Source organism: Carcharodon carcharias, chromosome 10 (assembly GCF_017639515.1).
Source record: "Carcharodon carcharias isolate sCarCar2 chromosome 10, sCarCar2.pri, whole genome shotgun sequence".
Lineage (NCBI taxonomy): Eukaryota > Metazoa > Chordata > Chondrichthyes > Lamniformes > Lamnidae > Carcharodon > Carcharodon carcharias.
Genome location: NC_054476.1, coordinates 33,940,876 through 33,964,507, shown reverse-complemented (window position 1 = coordinate 33,964,507; position 23,632 = coordinate 33,940,876). Strand labels below are relative to the sequence as shown.

General features: G+C 43.5%; 2 non-coding genes across 2 annotated transcripts; both read right to left on the bottom strand.

Moving 5' to 3' along the window:
• Positions 1–2,418: 2,418 nt before the first annotated feature.
• On the bottom strand, positions 2,419–2,507 carry trnay-gua. The gene is given in 2 exon segments: positions 2,419–2,454; positions 2,471–2,507. It is a non-coding gene; the product is annotated as a tRNA-Tyr (tRNA).
• Positions 2,508–4,171: 1,664 nt separating this feature from the next.
• On the bottom strand, positions 4,172–4,260 carry trnay-gua. The gene is given in 2 exon segments: positions 4,172–4,207; positions 4,224–4,260. It is a non-coding gene; the product is annotated as a tRNA-Tyr (tRNA).
• Positions 4,261–23,632: the final 19,372 nt, after the last annotated feature.

Below are 23,632 nucleotides of genomic sequence, written 5' to 3'. Positions count from 1 at the left end.
TCATCCTCTTGCAGCACTGGGTGGCTGTCCTCTTTTGCAAAGCACTGACGCTGATTACTGCTGCCACCACCTCCCATGCTGGATTGGTGACCTTGCTTGCTGGCCTTTGCCTAGAACGGGGGGTAGTGGACATCACAGTGACCCTCTATGGAATCCAAAAGGCACTTGAGCGATGTATCACTGAGTCAGGGGGCTGCAGTCTTTTAGGGCCATGACTTCTGTGCAGCAGTCGTGGGCTGGAAGCACTGAGAGGTGGGCATGTGGCTGCACTATAAATATGGCGCCTGGCGTGAAGAAGTGGCAAGGTGATGGCATGGTGGGCGAATGAGAGCCCACCAGCCACCGAATTGGCATGTTTCCCGGGAATGCATGATTAATGAGGTGGGTTTGGGATGATACGGTCTGAGAAGCCGCCATTGTGGCCAGCGGGTAAAACATTCTTTTTCCTGCCTGCTACCGCACTAGCTTGGGCAGCCATTGTATCTCAGTTTCTGTAGACATTTAGATAATAGCAAGTGTTAACTCCACAAGAGAGATCTGATGCATTCTAATGTTTCTTCAATGGCAAATCCAAAAGGTCATTTACATTTTAATGTCCTGACCATACAAACAATCTACTTCCAGCCTCAGGCAGTTTCAAGTTTTTGCAGACAACTGGGGAGGTCAGCTGATCCGCTGGGCTCCATTTTGTCAAGGCAAGTTGTCCATTTTCATTCTGATTTTTAAAAGTATCCATCTTTTTCATAACCCCATGGGAATAACAGCTTGAACATGACAGGGGAGATTGGAGAAGCTGGAATTGTTCTCCTTGGAGCAGACAAGGTTAAGAGGAGATTTAATGGAGATGCTCAAAATGATTAAGGTTTTGACAGAGTAAATAAGGGGAAACTTTCCACTGACAGTAGGGTTGATAACCAGAGGTCAAAGATTTAAGGTAATTGGCAAAAAATCCAGAGGGGAGATGAGGAGAAATGTTTTTCAAGCAGCAAGTTGTTACAACCTGGAACATACTGTGTAAAACTGCCCTGGGAGCAGAGTCAATGGTAACTTTCAAAAAGGAATTTAATAAACAGTTGAAAAGGAAAGATTTGCTCGGCTATGCAGAAAAAGCAGGGAAGTGGATAGCATGATGGGCTGAATGGCCTCTTTCTATGCTAATTCCATTTGGATTGAATACTGACTTGTGTTTAAATAGGTATGTAGATCATAAATCTACGTTTCATCCCAGTCCGTAAAGAAAGGTGGCATTCAACTCTTTAATTAACAGAGCACTGAACTCAATGTCATCCTTAAATATCACACCAAACTTTTCAACATCTCATCTCAAGGTTGGTTAAGAATGCACTGCGAGTATTGTGTGTATGTGTTACAATTGACAATGAGTGGCAACTTTATCCATTGACGATATTGTCTGACTATTGTATGGAATGTACAATCCATTAAATTGCATGCTCGTTTAGTTCAAGGGCCAATTCTTGAGAACAACATGAGGCAATGTCTATCATTAGTTTGTTCATGCTCTCAATAGATGCTGCAACCATTTTAATTGGCATCCCATACACCTTAAAGTGTACAGATGCTTTGCAAAGATCATGAAGCTACATGGTGTTTGACATCTAAATGAGGAAGTAATTATCATGTCAAGCACCCATCATCATACAGAGTTTCACGGGGAAGTGGTTGGATTAATTTCTTGCCTGTGCTGCCAGCATAAGCCTCTTGCCCCAGAGTCAGAGATTTGCGGGTTCAAGCTCCACTGCACACCAAAGCACATTATCTGTGCTGGCACTGTCAGTACTGCACTGAGGAGCATGTCATAATCGGAGATGTGATCTTATGGATGAGGCTTTAAACAACATTCCTGATTAAGTGCATGTATCTAAATAGCCAAGTGGTTATGGTACTGGGTTTGTAACCCCGCGATCAAGAGTTCAAATCTCATGATGGCAAACTATGAAACAACGTAACTTCATCTGAAATGGATGGAAATGAGTTTGTACTCGAAAGAGTTACAAAGCTCTGTAGCACTGTTGTCTTGCTCAACATTCCTTCACACTAAGGAAAACATATTCACTGGCCATTCAAACATTTGCTGTTCTTGCAACCTTGCCAGGTGCAAATTAGCTGTTGCATTTGCTTATTTAACAAGTGACTGCACATATAGAATGGTTACAGCACAGAAGGAGGTCATTTGGCCTGTCTTGTCGTGTGCTGGTTCTCTGCATGAATAACTCACCTAGTCTCACTCTACCACCTTTTCCCTGTAACTCTTTCGAGTACAAACACATTTCCATCTGTTTCAGATGAAGTTACATTGTTTCATAATTTGCCATTGTGAGATTTAAACTCTTGATCTTGGGGTTACAAGCCCAGTACCATAACCACTTGGCTATCATACCAGAACTAAAAATTACTCTGTCCTTCGAGCCAGAATTGAACCAGCGACCCAAGGATTTCTTGAGCTTAATCTCTACAGTCCTCCGCTCTACCAACTGAGCTATTGAAGGAACTACCTTTGCCCTGTAACTCTTTCATGTACAAACCCATTTCCATCTGTTTCAGATGAAGTTACATTGTTCGATAGTTTGCCATTGTGAGATTTGAACTCTTGATACTCTTTTGAGTAAACCTGTTTCCATCTGTTTCAGATGAAGTTACATTGTTTCATAGTTTGCCATTGTGAGATTTGAACTCTTGATAATCTTTTAAATCTTTCGAGTACAAATCCGTTTCCATCTGTTTCAGATGAAGTTACATTGTTTCATAGTTTGCCATTGTGAGATTTGAACTCTTGATCTTGGGGTTACAAACCCAGTACTATAACCACTTGGCTATTTAGGCCAAGCAAAAATGCAACAGCTAATTTGCACCTGGCAAGGTTGCAAGAACAGCAAATGTTTGAATGGCCAGTGAATATGTTTTCCTTAGTGTGAAGGAATGTTGAGCAAGACAACAGTGCTACAGAGCTTTGTAACTCTTTCGAGTACAAACTCATTTCCATCCATTTCAGATGAAGTTACGTTGTTTCATAGTTTGCCATCATGAGATTTGAACTCTTGATCGCGGGGTTACAAACCCAGTACCATAACCACTTGGCTATTTAGGCCAAGCCTCTTATGATTGTAACTCTTTCAAGTACAAACGCATTTCCATCTGTTTCAGATGAAGTTACATAGTTTGCCATTGTGAGATTTGAACTCTTGATACTCTTTCGAGTACAAACCTGTTTCCATCTGTTTCAGATGAAGTTACATGTTTCACAGTTTGCCATTGTGAGATTTGAACTCTTGATCTTGGGGTTACAAACCCAGTACCATAACCACTTGGCTATTTAGGCCAAGCCTACAGAGCTTTGTAACTCTTTCGAGTACAAACTCATTTCCATCCATTTCAGATGAAGTTACGTTGTTTCATAGTTTGCCATCATGAGATTTGAACTCTTGATCGCGGGGTTACAAACTCAGTACCATAACCACTTGGCTATTTAGGCCAAGCTTTTTAATTCTTGATCTTGGGATTACAAACCCAGCACCATAACCACTTGGCTATTTAGGCCAAGCTACCTTCCCCCTGTAACTCTTTTTGAGTACAAACCCGTTTCTACCTGTTTTTTTTTAGATGAAGTTACATTGTTTCATAGTTTGCCATTGTGAGATGTGAACTCATGAATCTTGGGATTACAAACCCAGCACCATAACCACTTGGCTATTTAGGCCAAGCTGCCTTCCCCCTTTAACTCTTTTGAGTACAAACATGTTTCCATCTGTTTCAGATGAAGTTACATTGTTTCATAGTTTGCCATTGTGAGATTTGAACTCTTGATCTTGGGGTTACAAACCCAGTACCATAACCACTTGGCTATTTAGGCCAAGCCTTAAATCAGGCACAGCCCCTAATTCAGGTCTGACTCTTTTTATAACTCTTTCGAGTACAAACACGTTTCCATCTGTTTCAGATGAAGTTACATTGTTTCATAGTTTGCCATTGTGAGATTTGAACTCTTGATCTTGGGGTTACAAGCTCAGTACCATAACCACTTGGCTATTGAGGCCAAGTCTGAAATTACATTGTTTCATAATTTGCCATGGTGAGATTTGAACTCTTGATATTGGGGTTACAAACCCAGTACCATAACCACTTGGCTATCATACCAGAACTAAAAATTACTCTGTCCTTCGAGCCGGAATTGAACCAGCGACCTAAGGATTTCTTGAGCTTAATCTCTACAGTCCTCAGCTCTACCAACTGAGATATCGAAGGAACTACCTTTCCCCTATAACTCTTTTGAGTACAAACACATTTCCACCTGTTTCAGATGAAGTTACATTATTTCATTTTTTGCCATTGTGAGATTTAAACTCCTGATCTTGAGGTTACAAGCCCAGTACCATAACCACTTGGCTATTTAGACCAGGCCGGAAATTACTTTGCTTCATAGTTTGCCATTGTGAGATTTGGACTCTTGATCTTGGGGTTACAAACCCAGTTGGCTATTTAGGCCAAGCAAAATGATGTAACTCTTTCGAGTACAAACCCGTTTCTATCTGTTTCAGACGAAGTTACATAGTTTTATAGTTTACCATTGTGAGATTTGAACTCTTGATCTTTAGGTTATAAACCCAGTACCATAACCACTTGGCTATTTAGGCTAAGCTACCTTTGCCCTGTAACTCTTTCGAGTACAAACCCGTTTCCATCTGTTTCAGATGAAGTTACATTGTTTCATAGTTTTGCCATTGTGAGATTTGAACTCTTGATAATCTTTTAAAAGATTATCAAGAGTTCAAATCTCACAATGGCAAAACTATGAAACAATACAACTTCATCTGAAACAGATGGAAAGTTACATTGTTTCATAGTTTTGCCATTGTGAGATTTGAACTCTTGAGCTTGGGGTTACAAACCCAGTACCATAACCACTTGGCTATTTAAGCCAAGCAAAATGATGTAACTCTTTCGAGTACAAACCTGTTTCCATCTGTTTCCGATGAAATTACATAGTTTGCCATGGTGAGATTTGAATTCTTGATCTTGGGATTACAAACCCAGCACCATAACCACTTGGCTATTTAGGCCAAGCTACCTTCCCCCTGTAACTCTTTTGAGTACAAACCCGTTTCTATCTGTTTTAGATGAAGTTACATTGTTTCATAGTTTGCCATTGTGAGATGTGAACTCTTGAATCTTGGGATTACAAACCCAGCACCATAACCACTTGGCTATTTAGGCCAAGCTGCCTTCCCCCTTTAACTCTTTTGAGTACAAACATGTTTCCATCTGTTTCAGATGAAGTTACATTGTTTCATAGTTTGCCATTGTGAGATTTGAACTCTTGATTCTCTTTTGAGTAAACCTGTTTCCATCTGTTTCAGATGAAGTTACATTGTTTCATAGTTTGCCATTGTGAGATTTGAACTCTTGATCTTGGGGTTACAAACCCAGTACCATAACCACTTGGCTATTTAGGCCAAGCAAAATGATGTAACTCTTTCGAGTACAAACCAGTTTCCATCTGTTTCAGATGAAGTTACATAGTTTCATAGTTTGCCATTGTGAGATTTTAACTCTTGATCTTTAGGTTATAAACCCAGTACCATAACCACTTGGCTATTTAGGCTAAGCTACCTTCCCCCTGTAACTCTTTCGAGTACAAACCCGTTTCTATCTGTTTCAGATGAAGTTACATTGTTTCATAGTTTTGCCATTGTGAGATTTGAACTCTTGATCTTTAGGTTACAAACCCAGTACCATAACCACTTGACTATTTAGGCCAAGCAAAATGATGTAACTCTTTTGAGTACAAACCCATTTCCATCTGTTTCAGATGAAATTACATTGTTTCATAGTTTGCCATTGTGAGATTTGATCTCTTGATCTTGGGATTACAAACCCCTCACCATAACCACTTGGCTATTTAAGCCAAGCTACCTTCCCCCTGTAGCCCTGCAACTTTGTCTCTTCAGATAATTAACCAATTTGCATTTGAAAGCCACAACTGATTATGCCTCCACTAGGCAGTGCATTCTAGATCCTAACCACTCGCTGCTGAAAGAGGTTTTTCCTCATGCTGCCTCTGGATAATTTGCCAATCACCTTAATTGGTGCCCTCTGGTTCTCGACCCTTCCACCAATAGGGACCATTTCACCGTATCTACTCTGTCTAAACCCCTCATGATTTCAGACACTGCTATCAAATCACCTCTCAAGCTTCTCTACTCTAAGGAGAATGGCCTCAGTTTCACCAATCTAACCTCATAGCTGAAGCCCCTCATCCCTGTAACCATTCTCATAAATCTTTTCTCCACCATCTCTAATGCCTTCATATCTTTCTAAAGTGTTGTGCCCAGAATTGGCTACAATACTTCAGTTGAGGCCAAGCCAGTGTTTTGTAGAGGTTCACCGTAACTTCCTTGCCTATGTCCTCTTAAATTTTATCATTATCCTCCTCACAGTTCACAATACTTACAAGTTTTGTATCAACAGCAAATTTTGAAATTGTGCCCTGCAACCCCAAGTCTAAATCTTTAATATCGATCAAAAAAAGCAGTGGTCCTAATATCATCCCAGATGAACCCCACTATATATCTTCCTCCTGTCAAAAAAAAATCATCATTGGTCTCTGTTCCCTGCCAATCATGCAACTGCATATCAAGGCTGCCACTGTCCTTTTTATTCCATGGGCTTTAACTTTGCTGACAAGCTCTTTTCCACTTTATCAAACACCTTTTCAAAGCCCAAGTGCACCACATCAACCACATTAACCTCATCAACCCTCCCTGTTACCTCGTCAAAGAACTCAATCAAGTTAGTTAAATTTGATTTGCTCTTAACGAATCTGTGCTGGTTTTCCTTAATTAACCAATATTTGTCAAAAGCGACTGCTGTTTTTCTACTGAGTTATCATTTCTAAAAGCTTTCACACCACCAAGATTAGGCTGGCTAGCCTGTATTTGCTGGGCTTAACCTTACACCTATTTTAAACAAGGTTGTAACACTTGCAACTCTCCAATCCTCTGGCACAGCCCCTGTATTGAAGGAGGATTAGAAGATTATAGCCAGTGCCTTCTAAATTTCCACCCTTACTTCTCTCTGTGTCCTTGGATACATTATATCCAGCCCTGGTGACTTATTAACTTTAAGTCCCTCCCCTTTATCAAATTTTAACTACCTCCTCTTTCACTATGACTTTGGCAACATCTTCTTCCTTGATGCAAAGTAATCATTTAGTACCTCAGCCATGCCTTCTACTTCCATGCATAAATTTTCTTTTTGAACTCTAAGTAAGGGTGGAAATTGAGGAGGCACTGGCCATAAGCTTCCAACCTTTCTTTGGTGACATTTTTACTCTTTGGATGTCTTTAGAAGACTATTTGATTCCCTTTTATGTTAACTGCCAATCTCTTTTATACTCTTTCTTTGCTTCACTTACACCTATTTTCACTTACCCTCTGAACTTTCTATATTCAACTTGCTTTCACTTGTTTTTATCACCCTGACATCTAACCAATGCACCCCTTTTTCTGCTTCAACTTGCTCTCTATCTCTTTCATCATCCAGGGAGCTTTGGCTTTCTTTGTCCTACCTTTCCCCATTGAGGGAATGTACCTGGACCATGTCCTCTTTAAAGACAGCCCATTATTCTGTTACAGTTTTGCCTGCCAATCTTTGATTACAGTTTACTTGGGCCAGATCTGTTCTCAGCCCATTGAAATTGGCCTTCCCCCGTTACTTATTTTTACTCTGGGTTGCTCCTTATCTTTGTCCTAAACCTTATGATGCTATGATCATTGTCCCACTGTTCCCCTACTAATATTTGATCAATTGATCCACATCATTCTCCAGAACCAGACCCAGCAATGCCTCCTTTCTCGGTAGGCCAGAATCATGCTGATCCAAAATTTCTCCTGCACATACTTCAGAGAATCATCCCCCTCTCAGCCCCCTGCGAAATTACTATCACAGTACAAATTAGCATAATTAAAATTCCCCATTATAGCTACCCTATAGTTTTCCACTTCTGTGTAATTTCCTCTTAACTTAAAAACTAGAATTCATTGGCTGTAAAGTATTTTGGGGAACTCTGAGGATATCACTGGTATAAATACAAGAAATGACAGACAGGAAAAAAATCCCTCTGATCCATTCAGCCTGTCCCTGACAGTTGTGATACCTTAGATATCATAAAACATGCACTCCTTGTAAATTGTTTATTAATCCCTTCCTAACAGCACTGTGGGAATACCTACACCACATGGACTACAGCGGTTCAAGAAGGTGACTCACCACCACCTTCTCAAGGGCAACTAGCGATGGGCAATAAAAATGCTGGCCTAGCCAGCGACACCCATGTCCTGTGAAAGAATTAAAAAGTAGTATTTAATCAGTGTTTAACTAGGGAGAAAGGAATACAAGTGTATGCTGATTAGGTTAAATAAAATAGAATGAGGTGAGGCTCGAATGAAGCCTGGCATGGACCCATTGGGCCAAATGACTTGTTTTTGTGCTTTTGACTCAACAGAGCTGATTGCATTCCATTCTGTCTTTCAGATGATACCAAGGCTCCATCTTCCCTCACCAGATGACGTAAAACAAAATCCCATGGCACTATTTGAAGATGAGCAGGAGAGTTTCCTCCAGTGTCCTCGTGATCAGGGGATCGAGGACATGATTGTGGTTCAGACTGCAATGTTGTTTGGTCGACTGTGAATGGAACAAAGACTTGAAGTAAGAGAGACAGAAAACAATAAGATTCATCACTACAACTGTGTGTTGGCCATTTTATTTCCATTAATTCTTCAATACTCTCAGGAAGGGATGTAGTTCTATAAGTAGCAATGTGATTTTGACAGTGCAGAGTATGAGGCAGCTAACATCATGCATGTTGTTAGGATATGTGAAAATGAAAGATTAGAGATCCTTCCTACTTCACGCTTACTATTTTATTTACCAATTATGAGTTGATAATTGTCGTTTTTAGGTTGCATTTCACAGTGTTGAAAGGCAACTCCACAGATGAAGCCTAGTTACACATCACATCTTGTAATTTCTTTCCTGTTAAGCCTATTATGAGGTGTTTAAATGATCTTACCTGAAGTAAGAACTTTATTCAGAGAAAAGCTTTCATTTATTCACGCATTGTTTCAGTTTATTCTAAATGGATCAGTTGGTGCCAACTTTAGCTCTTGCCTCTAAATCAGAAGCTCAAAGTTTTGGGTGCTATTCTAGAAACCTTAGCAAACAATTTAAACTGACAAAAAAAAAACAAAAAAACTGCAGATGCTGGAAATCCAAAACAAAAACAGAATTACCTGGAAAAACTCATCAGGTTTGGCAGCATTGGCGAAGAAGAAAAGAGTTGACGTTTCGATTCCTCATGACCCTTCGACAGAACTTGAGTTCTTGGACTCGAACTCAAGTTCTGTCGAAGGGTCATGAGGACTCGAAACGTCAACTCTTTTCTTCTCCGCCGATGCTGCCAGACATGCTGAGTTTTTCCAATTTAAACTGGCACTCCAGTGCAGTACTGAGGGAGTGCTGCGCTGTCGGAGGTGCCATCTTTCAGATCAGACATTAACTCAATCCCTCAGGTGGATGTGAAAAAAGCTATGGCGTTACTCAAAGAGGGCAGGGGAATCTTTCCCAATGGTCATCAAAACAGATAATCTGGTTATTAACTCATTGCTGTTTGTGGGAGCTTGTTGTGCATGAATGGATTTCCACTTTTGCCTACATGACAACAATGACTACATTTAGAAAAGCACTTCAACAGTTCTGGGGCACTTTGGGCTATCCTGAAGTTTCAAAAGATGCTATGTAAATGCGAGTTTTTTTCTTCTGGTTCAATTTGTCAATCATCCTAAGTTATTGGTGCCTGTTTCCTGCAAAATCTTCCACTTGTCCAGTTGCCATGACAACACTGAGTTGCACTTACTCATCAGGGAAGCTATGCCACACCCTTCAGCCATTACAATTGAGTACTTGAACATAGTTCTGTTCAGAGCTTAAGAATAAGGATGTCTTGCTGCATTTATACGTGGCTCAGATGAGAACACACTGGGAATACTGTGTATAGTTTGGTCTCCTTACCTAAGGAAGGATATACTTGCCTTACAGGGAGTGCAACAAATATTATCAGGCTGATTCCTGGGGTGAGAGGATTGGCCTCTGAGGAAATATTGGGAAGACTAGGCCTATATTCTCTGGAGTTTAGAAGAATGAGAGGTGATTTCATTGAAACATAGAAACATAGAAAATAGGAGCAGGAGTAGGCCAAACAAATAAAATTCTTAGAGAGCTTGACAGGTTGGATGATTAGAGGCTGTTTCCCCTGGCTGGAGAATCCAGAACTAGAGCTTATAGCATGAGAATAAGGATATCTTATTCTTTATTTTATAAGCTTCCACCGTGTGGTTTTCTAATGTGTAACTGAAGTAGCGGCTAGCATTCTGTGACGGCATCACTTCCACTGTGCACTTTAAGACTGAGATGAGGAGAAATTTCTTCACTCTGAGGGTTGTGAATCTTTGGAATTCTCGACTCCAGAGAGCTGTGGGTGCTTAGTAGTTGACCTTATTCAAGACTGAGATCAATAGATTTTTGGACACCAAGGAAATCAAGAGTTATGGAGGTAGGATAGAAAAGTGGAGTTCAAGTAGAAGGTCAACCATGATCTTATTGCAGAGCAGGCTCAAGGGACCAAAAGGTCTACACCTGCTCCTACTTCTTATGTTCTTTTTAAATTTTTTTTTTAATGAGCTGATTTTTCTTGTTTGAGTTTTGTGGGCCTGGTTTTGGGCAGGGATTGTTCTTAATGGTTTTACCTCATTGGTGGCTAAATTTGAAATTTGGCTGAGATCCATGGAAGCTGATGACAACAGTGATTTAAACTTAGTGTTGGTACACAAAGCACTGCAGAAATTGAGCATTTCACCTCTATAGTCTATGATCACAACCAGTCTTACTCATGGATGTAAATTTCTCTTCCATCTATTAATTACAAAAGGTCAAATGCAATTGGGTGGCATCAATTCAAATGGAGCCATTTCACAAAATTGTTCCTAACTCATTGTAGGTATTAGCCTTGGGTCAGTGGGAGGCAGTACTTGTGGCTCTTAGTCCAGCCCTACAACTCTCTCAGAACTCTATGTTCCTCCAACTCATGTCTCTCATGCATCCATGTCTCTTCCTTTGTCACACCATTGGTAGCCATGCCTTCACCTGCCAAGGCCCTAAGTTCTAGAATTCCATTCCTAAACCTCTCCACATGTTTATCTCGCTCTCCCCTTTTAAGGTGTTCCTAAAAACCTATTGCTTTGATCAAGCTTTTTGGTCACTTGTCCTAGTGTTTCACCCAGAATTCATACTTGTCAGATTAATGTTCCTGTGAAGTGACCTTTTGCTGTGTTGAAGGTGCTATTTAAATGCAAGAAGTTGCTTTGTCACAATGTCAAAAATCCAATCACCACTCTTGGACTTGACCGTAAAAGGTCCTATGGCACTATATGTAGATCAGGCAATTATTGACACCGTTCTGATCAACACTTATCTCTCAAAGAACATCACTAAAATAGGTTATCTAGCCATTATCCCTTTGCTGTTTGTGAGAGCTTGCTGCGCACAAGTTGGCTGCTGGGTTTGCTACAGTATAACAGTGACACTTCAGAAAATACATCACTGGCTGTAAAACACCTTAGGACATGCTGAGGTCATGAAAGGTGGTCACTAAATGCAAGTCCTTTCTTTCTAACTTTGTGAATTCCTTTTTTTTGGACACTCAGATTAGATCACCTCAGCACTTTCTTTTCCAAATGAATAATTTTCAACTTTCTTAAGGATAAATGTAGAGGAGATGTTTCTACTTGTCAGGGAGAATAAAACTAGGTGCCATTGAGACAAGAAAATCACTAATAGATTTATTGGTAATTCAGGAGAATCCTCTTCAACAAGAGAGTGGTTAGAAAGTGGAACTCACTGCCATATGGAGTACTTGAAATTAGTATAGATACATTTAAGAGGAAGCTAGATAAAAGATGAAGGAGAAAGACATAGATGATTATGCTGACAGAGTTAGGTAAAAAAAAGGTGGGAAAGGGTTTACATGGAGCATAAACACTAGCATAGTCTGGTTGAGCCAAATGGCCTGTTTCTGTGCTGTAAATACTATGTCATTCTATATCACCTTTCTCTATAACTTAAATGCTTCATAACCAGAATTGTCTTCATTAGTCACTGTTGTACCCTCTAATGAAATGTATTTCTGGGGAATTAGTTAAGCATGTGGTCCTTCAGATTGGATCTAAATAACAAATTATTAAAGCAGCAGTAGAAAATCTCCTGATCTATTCATTGCTTCTTTATGAAGTCAACCAAAACCTTAATTACCTTTTTGTTTGCAGCAAGCCTCAGAGTTGATGGTTTAATTGGTTTATTTGCAATAACTACAATTATCTTTCCTGATTGGTGCACTGTACAGCTATTCCATTGACAACGTGTCTTTTTTTGTTTCATACAAATTACCTTAGTTTACTTTCCGGACTGAACTGCATTTTCTGCTTGCTGACCTAGTTACCTTAAAGGTCGTACTACATTGGAATTTGGTCAAGTTCTGCTTCATAACTTACTCTGCCTCCTATCTTGGTTTGAGATATTTTGCTGATAGAAGTACAAGAGAACTAGAAACTCCATGAGGAAACTCTTCTACATGGTGAGTTGTTGTGATCTGGAATATACTGCCTGAAAGGCAGATTTTCTAATAATAATTCAAAGATAATTGAATGTGTACTTGGAGAGAAAAAAATTGCATAGCTTCAATCAAAGAGCCGAGGTGTAGAATTAAATGTATAGTTCTACCAAAGAGCTGGCATAGGTACGATGGGCTGAATGTCTGCCTTCTGTGCTGTATCATCCGATTATTGCAGAATAACCTTACCTAAGCTATTCACAGATATCAAAAATAGTCAGAGTCCCAACACCAAACTGTAAAATGCCTCATTTCTAATCACTTTGCAATTTTAACTGCCCTATTTGTACCTGCTTGCTGTGGGGTTTTTTTTACACCATATGCCAGCCACTGAGTGACACTGACTGTAATTACTTAGTTAATCCATGAATTTATGACACAAGGGGCATGTTTACATGCTTAACACAGAGCTTTGCCCACTGGGAGCGCATATTGGAAATCAGCAAGGCAAACATGACAACTGCCTCACCTGGTGTCACCTCCTGTAACCCATTTTGTTCCCATGGCTTATTATAAACAGAACATCATGGGAAACATGCCTGAATTCTTGATATTCACCTTGAGCTGGCAAAATTCCATGCCAGGGGCATGACATTGTAAAATCATCCCCATAGAAACTCATCCAAAGCTTTCCAAGTGGGAGTAGAATTGGTAGGGTCTGCCAATATAAATAAAGCTCACCTTTTTAAAGCAATGGTATTTTACTCACACACTAGTAATTTATTTTCCAATTACAGTTTTGAGGTTATGAATGCGTTCTGTTATATTTCATAGATAACACTATTCCCAGCTTCGTTAAGATGTCAAACAGATTCACAATAAAAAGTGTTTCAGTATAGAATGTGCTAATAGAGTATTCATAGAAGCCCAGAAGCTGTGAGTGTATGTGTGTGTGTGTGTGTGTGTGTGTGTGTGTGTTTTCATTAAATTAAGCAGTGTTAACAGCATGGATTGAAAATGAAAGTAATCTCAGTTCATTTGTTCTATTACTTATAAAAATGTAGGTGGATACAATAATAATTGAGGTCAGGTCCTAGTTTTACAAAATATATAAGTGCAAAACACTGGGTAGAATTTTCCGTTTGGCGGGGGGGTGGAGTGGGAGTGGGCACGAGCGGGCGCGGACCCGATTGCCCTCCACGATCAGGTCCGCGCCGCCATTTTACGCGTATTTCCCGACTCCTGAGGATAGCGGGAGTGAGCAGCTGGCGGCGGGCATGCACAGACCGCCCGGTCCAATGGTGACCCGGCAGTCTGTTTAAAAGAAGGCCTGGCAGCCTTTTATAGGCTGCTCACCATGGCCAGTTCCAGGCCACAGCAGAGGGGTTCGGGTGAGCAGGCCATGCTGGAGGGTAGGCCAGCGGGGGGGGCCAGTGCGTCCTCGTTTTTCTGATGACTGCCTTGCTGCCTTCCTCGAGGAGGTGGCAGCACGGTGGGAGGTGTTGGTCCCCCAGGATGGGAGGAGGAGGCCCCCCCCACATGACCAAACGTGCCTGGGAAGAGGTGGCAGAGGTGGTGAGCTCCCGCGACGTGGTGTGGCGCGCCTGGATCCAGTGCCGTAATTGCTTCAACGATTTGTTGCACTCTGGAAGGGTGAGTACCATGTTGGCATTGGGCATTTAACCCAGCAGGTAGCCTTAACCTCTGAGGCCCCCCTGGCCCCAAGTCTCAGTGTCATAACTGCATTGAATCATTGAGGGCATTTTTCCTTTGCTGGATGAGCAAGCAGATGGTGCCCATGCTGAGGTTAGTCTGAGTGGGTCATGAGGAGATGAGTTTCTCCCTGCAGCATGTGTTGATCTGAGTTCCATATAACTGGTTTGGGGGCAACCTGAAGGAGCTGGACGAGGTGCAGACTCAGAACTCAGGGCCTGTCCTAGTCAAAGTAATGAGATGGTGGAAGGGGAGCTTCAAGGTGGTGTGGCAAGGAACCATCTGCTGCCCTCTACACTGCACATGCTTGCACCTCCTTACTATGGGAGGAAATACCATGTGGTCCTTAATGTGATGTAGACAGCATGTATCCAAGGGGGCGGTGGGGGGTTGGGGAGTAGGCCTACCATCTTTGTCTGAGTGATCAGAAGCAGCGGGGTGAGGAGGCACTGGATCCTGATATGTCCCATTCTGGTTGGGGTGTGCCATGCGCAAACAGAGTCCATGTGCAATTTGCCCTAATCAATGCTCTTCTCTCTTTTCCAGGAGAAGAATGCACAGAACGTGGCCAAGCGTGTGAGGACTGAAGGTGGCCAGGCACAGCTCTCCATACTAAGCTGCTTCGAGCAGAAGGCCTTTGAACTAGAGAGGCACCATGCACCCAGGTCTACTGGTGTCGGTGAGGCTGGGATGCCACTGCCAGGTATTTATGCCCAACAGTGAGGTCAGCATTGTCCTCCCAACAACCATAATACTGGATGATTGTTAAATTAGTTATTATTGCAACATTGAGATAAAAACAAAAAACTGCGGATGCTGGAAATCCAAAACAAATGCAGAATTACCTGGAAAAACTCAGCAGGTCAGGCAGCATCGGCGGAGAAGGGTCATGAGGACTCGAAACATCAACTCTTTTCTTCTCCGCCGATGCTGCCAGACCTGCTGAGTTTTTCCAGGTAATTCTGTTTTTGTTATTGTTGCAACATTGCTGGACCTTTGGTTCTGGAAGGTTGAGCGCATAATGATTTGGGGGAAGAGAAATAAACTTTGTCATTGTTTGCACGCTAAATGATCCACTGTCCTTGTTCTCCCTTTCAGCACCATCGGAGCAGGGCTGGGAGAAGGAGCAGCAGATGCCTTCTCTCACACCTGAGGGGTCTGAAGTCTCACCAACCTCACACCATTCCTGCCAGGCAGGCACCAGCACAGATTCTAGCACGTCGGTGGGAACTAGAACAAGGGCTAGTGTCCCGGGGCACAGTGGTGATGGCACTTCATACTCGCTGGAGGAACTGGCAGAGACAGAGAGTGCCCATGGTGCCAGCAGTCGGAGGACTGCAGGGGACCAGGCACATGCTCAGTCGGTGCCTGATGATGTGCCTCTGGAGTCGTCCGCGACGCAGCAGATGCAGGAAATGCAGCCGGGTGTGTGGGAGCATCAGGGGGAGATACATGAGGCTAAGCTTGGCTTGGTCTCCATGGTGGAGGAGTCTACACTGATTATCGCTGAAGCAATACGCCACATGTCTGAGCTCCATGCACTCTCCAAGGAGAGAGTGGCGACTCTCATGGAGAGGCTACTCCAGGAGACCTGCCAGGGCTTCCTAGGGATGCGCTCTGATCAGCAAGCTCTCACATCAGCGTTGACCTAAGCTGGTCAGTGTCAGCTGGGAGATGGTGTGGGTATCAAGCTTCCCAGCTCATTGCACGCCCACCCACAGTGAGCAGGGAGGTCCGAAGAGACCTCACGTCGGCGCAGTAGCTGCCTGGCGTCTTTGTGGGCTCCTCTCAGGGCGCTCCGAACGAGGGCAGCAGCCCCTCCGCTCCTCTCCCAGTGACCGTATCATCCGGTGAGGCTGCGACGACTGGGGAGATGCCAACTGTGGAACTGGCAGCTCCCTCCCAGTTGAGGCCAGCACAGGCTCCACGGGCCAAAGGACGATCGCCAAGGTCAGCGAGATCAGCAGGCTGTCTCAGATGCCACTCCGAGCGTGGGGTCAGCACCAAGACGTAGCACCCGAAAACGTAACCATAAGGCACCTTAGGTGCACCGTAGGTTTATCACTGCTGCTTTTGTGTTGGCCCGAGATGAGGTCTTTATGATTTCTTTTTCATTATTTACACTATTGTTTTCTCTTTGTGATATGTTCTTTTGCTTCACACATTAAATGCAAATGTGTGACCATGGCTGAGGATGCCTCGTTTCTTCTGCATGTGTATGGTTGAGAAAATTGTAATGAATGATTTGTTGGACATTCAGCTTTATTTACAAGGCCCTTAGTTAGTGCTGCTGACCTGGCAGATTTTGCACTTAGCGTCGAGTATCGAGGCAGCAGCCCAGGCTTGTCCTGGTGATCCATCTGTGTTGTGTTGCTGAAGGTTTGTTGGATTAAAGCATCCCAGGTGTCCCTGCCTCCCTGGAGTATGACCGGGTCAGCGTCTACCCCCTCAGCATTTCCCTGTGCATGCTCATCCTCAGACTCACTGCTGGACTCATCGTGTGCATCTGGACCAACTGCGTCCATGTCCTCTCTGTCCACTGTGTCCCCCCTTTCCAGCGCAAGATTGTAGAGAGCGCAGCATGCAACTACTATCACTGAGACACGATCTAGGGGTACTGGAGTGCGTCCCCTGAGCAATCCAAGCATTGGAAGCACATCTTGAGAAGAGTGATGGCTCTCTCCACCACAGCCCTTGTGGAGGCCTGGCTCCTGTTGTACCACTGCTCAGCTTCTGTTCTTGGATGGTGGAAAGGTGTCATGAGCCACCTTCTGAGGGGATCGCCTTTGTCACCCAGCAGCCATCCATCCAGCCGAGCTGGAGCACAGAAGAGCCCCGGCACCTGTGAGTGTCTGAGGATGTTGGTGTCGTGGGAGCTGCCTGGGTACCTTGCAAAGACTTGTAGAATCTGCATCCTGTGATCACACACTATCTGCACGTTCATGGAGTGGAAGACTTCCTGTTGACGAAGGCACCGGGCTCACCTGCTGGCGCCTTGATGGCCACATGTGTACAGTCTATGCACCCTGGACACAGGGGAAGCCAGCAATGGCCACGAAGCCTCTGGTTCACAGTGCCTGACTTGCCTGGTCACAGCGGAAGATGATGAATGTGGATACCCGTCTGAACAGAGCATCTGTGACCTGCTTGACACAAGTGTGGACAGCTGATTGGGAGACCCGGCAAAGATCATCTACCAAGCCCTGGAAGGAGCCAGAGGCATAGATGTTGAGGGCAGCTGTGACCTTCAGAGCCACTGGCATGGGGTGTCCACCCACAAAGTTAGATGAGATCTCAGGGCCAATCATCTGACAGATACAGTTGACTGTCTCCCTTGACAGTCGGAGCCTCCTTCGGCACTGCACCTCATACATGTTGAGGTAGCTGTTTTGCTGCCTGTATACCCTGGCAGCAGGATACTGATGTCTTTTGTGGCCCCTTCCGCCTTGGACTACCTCTTGGCCCTGCGCCCCTTGTGCCTGTGCCTGTACCCCCAAAGGTGGCCCCCCCTAGAGGCTGAATGTGCACTCCTGGCCTCCCCCCACCTTCTAGCGCTCCCTTCCTCCTCAGAGGAGCTGCCTCCAGTGGACAGATTAGCTCCCATACCCAGGCTAAGGGAAGGCTTCCTGGAACCTGCAGGCCCAGAAAAGATGCCTCACTGCAGAGTACTGACCTGAAGGTTCTGGGTCTAGAAAAAATAGCTGGAATGCGTTCTGAAGTACTGCAGATCACACAGGCAAGTTTGAAAAACTTTCACCAATAAATACCTGACACTGCAGATTCACGACCCCACTGAGCCCTCTTACCCCGCCCATGGATGAGGTTAATACAAATGTCTCCTACCTGCCTGACCATTGCGCCTATACACCAACCCGAAGATCGCACGGGCACCGAAAAATCGGCGTCGATTGAACACTAAAGGGCCTTAAGAGGCCCTTTTATTAATGGCGGGTGCGCGCTGGGCTTTATCACGCACCCACGCAGCAAAATATTGCGATGGCCTGCGGTGATGTTGGGACGCTCGCCTGATGTCACCGCACGTCATTTTACACGTGGTCATGCGGGGCCTGTCACCCCACGTCTTTGGTCATCGCTGGCAACACCAGCATTATTTACACATTCCTAATTGCCCTTGAAAAGGTGGTGGTGAGCTGCCTTCTTGAACTCCTGCAGTCCATCTGGGTGTAGCTACCCACAGTTCTGTTAGGAAGGGAGTTTCAGGGTTTTGGCCCAGCGATAGTGAAGGAACAATGATATAGTTCCAAGTCAGGATGGTGTGTCGCTTGTAGAGGAACTTGCAGCTGGTGGTGTTTCCATGCATCTGCTGCCCTTGTTCTTCCAGGTGGTAGAGATCATGGGCTTGGAAGGCACTGTCGAAGGAGCCTTAACATGTTGCTTCAATGTAACTTGTGCATGAAGCATCTTAAGACACCTTTCAGAGACACAATTAAACTTTTTGATAGCTCGGAAAATCTTTAGCTTTTAGTGTTGATTATTGAGCTAGACAATTTGTTTATAGTCTCTGGGAGATGGAAATGCTCCCTCGCAATCTGCTTTGAAGAAATGGATCTTGACTGTGTAATTCAAGGCACTTTAAAGTTATTTTCCCTTATTATTACACTGAAATGTGTCCCTTAATGAGCAGCAAATATTACACCCCAGTGGGCATCTGAAACAATGGGCAGGATTTTCGGGTCACTAGGCGGGTGCGTCGGGTGGGCCTGCAAGCGGCTGGGAAACAGGTCGCCGCCTGCGATCAGCCCCCGACCGTGATTTCATGCTGACTGGCTAATTAACGGCCATCCAGCGTGATAGGCCCACTGAAGAGCTCAGCGCTGCCAGGGTGGGGGCAGGAAGAGGGCAGCCGCTGACGTCGGCGTGGGCACTGGGGAGCCCGCAACGAAAGCTCCCCGAAGGCAGGGAGCTGCCTCCGGGAGCTGAAGAATTTTAGAAACAAATATAAAGGTTATGAAATTCTGAAAAAAAATGTTCCCACATAAGACTCACTCCCCTGAACAAATAGATAATAAAAATTCTGTCAAAACATTTTTTTTGTTAATTAATCTTGGAAAGCTCATCCCGCCCATGGATGAGGCTTCCTCAAAAATCCAAAGGCCGCCTGGCTGATTCGCCTGCCCGCCAACCGCAAGGTTGGACTGGCAGCAAAAAAATCGGTCTTAATTAATACATTAAAGGTCTCAATAGGCCTCTTAACTGTCGACGGGCACAGTGCTGACTCTTGCACATGCCCACCGACCGAAATATCGCGCACTATTTTACACTTGGGTAGGCGCCTGCACGCTGAGCAAAAAATCCTGTCCATGGAGAACTTGAACCACACAACACACACCTGGCCTTGCAGTGAGTGAATGCTGTCCGGGTGCCATTTAAATATGGCACCAGAACCTTCAGCTCCATGAGGCAACAGCAGGGCGGACGTATCCCTGTTCCCATTACGAGATTCGACAAGCTCTTCGCTGATGCATAATTAATAAGCCAACAAGCGGAAGGTCACAGGGGTTCATCCAAGCTGCCACACTACAGGAATCATGCCAACTCTCCCGCCTGCCACTTAGTCTGCAGAATGGAAAATTCCACCCAGAGAGTGGAAAAGCAGGCTAGTTATGATGAATCTGCGTAAAACAATAATTATTGTGTCCAATTCTAAGTACCACACTTTAGGAAGGGTGTGAAGTCTTTAGCAAGGGCACAAGGAAGGTTTATGAGAATGATTCCAGGAATGAGGGACTTCAATTACATGGATAGATTGAAGAAGCTGGAGCTGTTCTGCTTGGAGAAAGGGAGGTGGAGAGGAGATTTGATGGAGGTGTCCAAAATCATGAGGGGCCTAAACAGAGTAGACAGGGAGAAACTGTTCCCATTGATGGAAGGCTTGAGAACCAAAAGATACTGATTTGAGGTGAATGGCAAAAGAAGCAGGTAGCATGAGGAAAAACTTTTTTACACAGCAAAATGGTTAAGATCTAGAATGCACTGCCTAAGATGGTGGTGAAGGCAAATTCAATCATGGCCTTCAAAAGAGAATTGGATAAGCATCCGAACAGGGCTAAGTGGAAGGGTGAGCGAATAGAACTAGGTGGATTGCTATTGTAGAGAGCTAGCATGGACACAAAGAGGGCTAAATGGCCTCCTTCTGTGCTGTCACCATTCTATGACTCCACTGTAGTAACAGACCACCGCCAGCATCTTCTCAAGGGCAACAAGGAATCAGGCCATAAATGCTGACCTTGCCCGTGCTGCCCATATCCTGAGAATCAATTAAGGAATACACTATTTGCAAAGACAAAGCACGGAAAGTGCAGCTCAGAGCTTTTAGAAAGGAAAAGCATTGCACAATTTACAGTAAATGTATGAGCCAAGTGAATACTCCGGAAGAGCGCAGAAGATAAGGGCAATAACACTCTGTGCTATCTCTGTTACAATGCAACTTGCAGTTCAATCTCTACCCTTTGATTTAAGCCACTTTATTACATTTACAAAACTGACTGCTCAGAAAAGTCAACAACCTCCCCGGTTTCATTAAAATATAAAAAGGTAATGAGTTTACCCTGGGATTCATAAAGGAAGATTGTTGGTAGCGAGGGGGAAATGTTTGAAACCTCCAGGCCAATGCGACAATAAGCCTGCTCTGATACTGATGAACATTTGTAATAAGAATCACCATTGTAAGTACTTATCCAATCATCTAATAGGAAAGAAGATTGTTCATTATATGGTTGTAAAACACATTATAATAATTATCAAAGTGCAATGAAATGTAATAAGACAAAACTTAAAAATAAGTCATAGAATCATATGAGAAGCTATTTGGCCCATTGTGCCTGTGTCAGCTATTTGAAAGAACTATCTAATTAGTTCCACTATCTTGCTTTTTCCCCAAAGCTCTGAACACTTTCCCTTTTCAAGTATATATCCAATTCCCTTTTGAAAGTTATTACTGAATCTCCTTCTACCACCCTTTCAGTCAGTGTATCCCAGATCGATTTTTCTGTGTAAAATAAATTCTTTTCATCTCCCCACAGGTTCTTTTGCCAATTATCTTAAAACATACGAACATGTGAATTAGGAGTGGAAATAGGCCACTCGACCCCTCGAGCCTGCTCCGCCATTCAATAAGACCATGGCTGATCTGATTGTAACCTCAACTCCATATTATGCATAACCCTGATAACCTTTCACCCCCCTGCTTATCAAGAATCTATCTCACTCTGATTTAAAAATATTCAAAGACTCTGCTTCCACTGCCTTTTGAGGAAGAGAGTTCCAAAGACTCACAACCCTGTAAGGAAATAAATTTCTCCTCATCTCTGTCTTAAATGGGCAATGCCTTATTTTTAAACAGTGACCATGTCCTTTTGTTTCTGACCCATCTGCCAACGGAAGCAGTTTATTTTTATCTATTCAATCAAAAGCTTTGATAATTTTGAATGCTCTATTCAATCTCTCCTTAACCTTCTCTGTGCTAAGGGGACAGTATAGTCAGAGGTATAGAAGGTGCTCTCTGCAGCCTTGACAGGGAATTCTGAAGGTTGTGCTGCCTCCCTGGTGCCACAGTTAAGGCCACTGTGGCGGGAGAAGAATTGGAAATGGGAGGGGGAGGATCAAATTGTTGTAGTCTATGTAGGAATGAAGGAAATAGATCGAACTAGGAATGATGTTCTGCTGAGGGAATTTGAGGAACTAGGGTTGAAATTAAATTACAGAATCTCATAGATAATAATCTCTGAACTGTTACCTGAGCCACGTACAATTTGGCTCAGGGATAAACAGATTAGAACGTTAAGTGCATGGTTTAAGGGCCCCAATTGGCTGACTGATGGGCTGCACCATACCACCACATGTACAGTTGCAGTTGGGGAATAGGCATGTGGATAGGCAGTGGGCTGACTGCCCATTGGATTTAATGAGCTCCCCTGCCTTCAAACCTGTCAGTAGGGCACCAGTATGTTAAGGAACCAACTAGGGAACAAGTTATTTTGCATCTAGTGATACACAGTGAGAAAGGGCTCATTAATGACCTTGTAATAATGAAGCATCTGGGGAAGAGTTATCATAATATGATAAAAATTTATATTGACTTTGAGATTGATTTAGATCAGTCCAAAACTAAAGTCTTAATTCTGAACAAAGCAAACTGTATAGGAACGAGGGGTGAGTTGGCTAAGGTGGCTTGGGACATGAGATTAAAGGATATGATGACAAACAATGGCTAGCAATTAACAAATTAATTCATAATTTTCAACAAATATGCATTTGCCTAATAAATAAAAAAACCCATGGGAAAAGTGGTCTAACTGTTGCTACTAAGTGATTAAAGATAATATTAGATTGAAGGAAGAGGCTTATAATGTTGCAAAAGAGTTGTAAACCCTGGGATTTGGAGGATTTTAGAATTCAGCAAATGATGATCAAGGAATTGATAATGAAACAGAAGATAGAATGAGAGAAAACCAGCAAGAGACATTCAAACAGGTTGTAAAAACTTCTATAGCTTTGTAAAAGGATTAGCGAAAGTAAATGTTTGTCCCTTAGAGGCCAAGATAAGAGAAATCACAATAGGGAATAATGAAATGGCACAGGCATTAAACAAATACCTTGGACCCAATTTTTGCATAGAAAACAGGAATTGGGAGTCAAGACCAAACCCGAGTTGCTTTCCCGTCTCCATTTCCAGGCTGCAGGGAGGTGTGATTTGGCACTCCCCAGGGCCTTAATTGGCCTTGAGGCAGGTCTGCCACCCACTTCAGCAGACCCGAGGCAGAAGTGGAAATGGGCTGACTCCAGAATGAACAGTTTAAAATTACATCCGTGATTCCTCTGACACCTTATGTCACATCAACAATTTCCAGTTCCCTGGCCCCTACCGCTTCCTCTTCACCATGGACGTCCAATCCCTCTACACCTCCATCCCCCACCAGGATGGTCTGAGGGCCCTTAGCTTCTTCCTCAAACAGAGGCCCGAACAATCCCCATCCACCACTACTCTCCTCCGTCTGCCTGAACTTGTTCTCACGCTGAACGATTTCTCCTTCAACTCCTCTCACTTCCTCCAAATAAAAGGTGTGGCTATGGGTACCTGCATGGGCCCCAGATATGCCTGTCTCTTTATGGGGTATGTGGAACATTCCTTGTTGCAGTCCTACTCCAGCCCCCTTCCACAACTCTTTCTCCGGTACATCGATGATTACTTCGGTGCCGCTTCATGCTCTCGTCAGGACT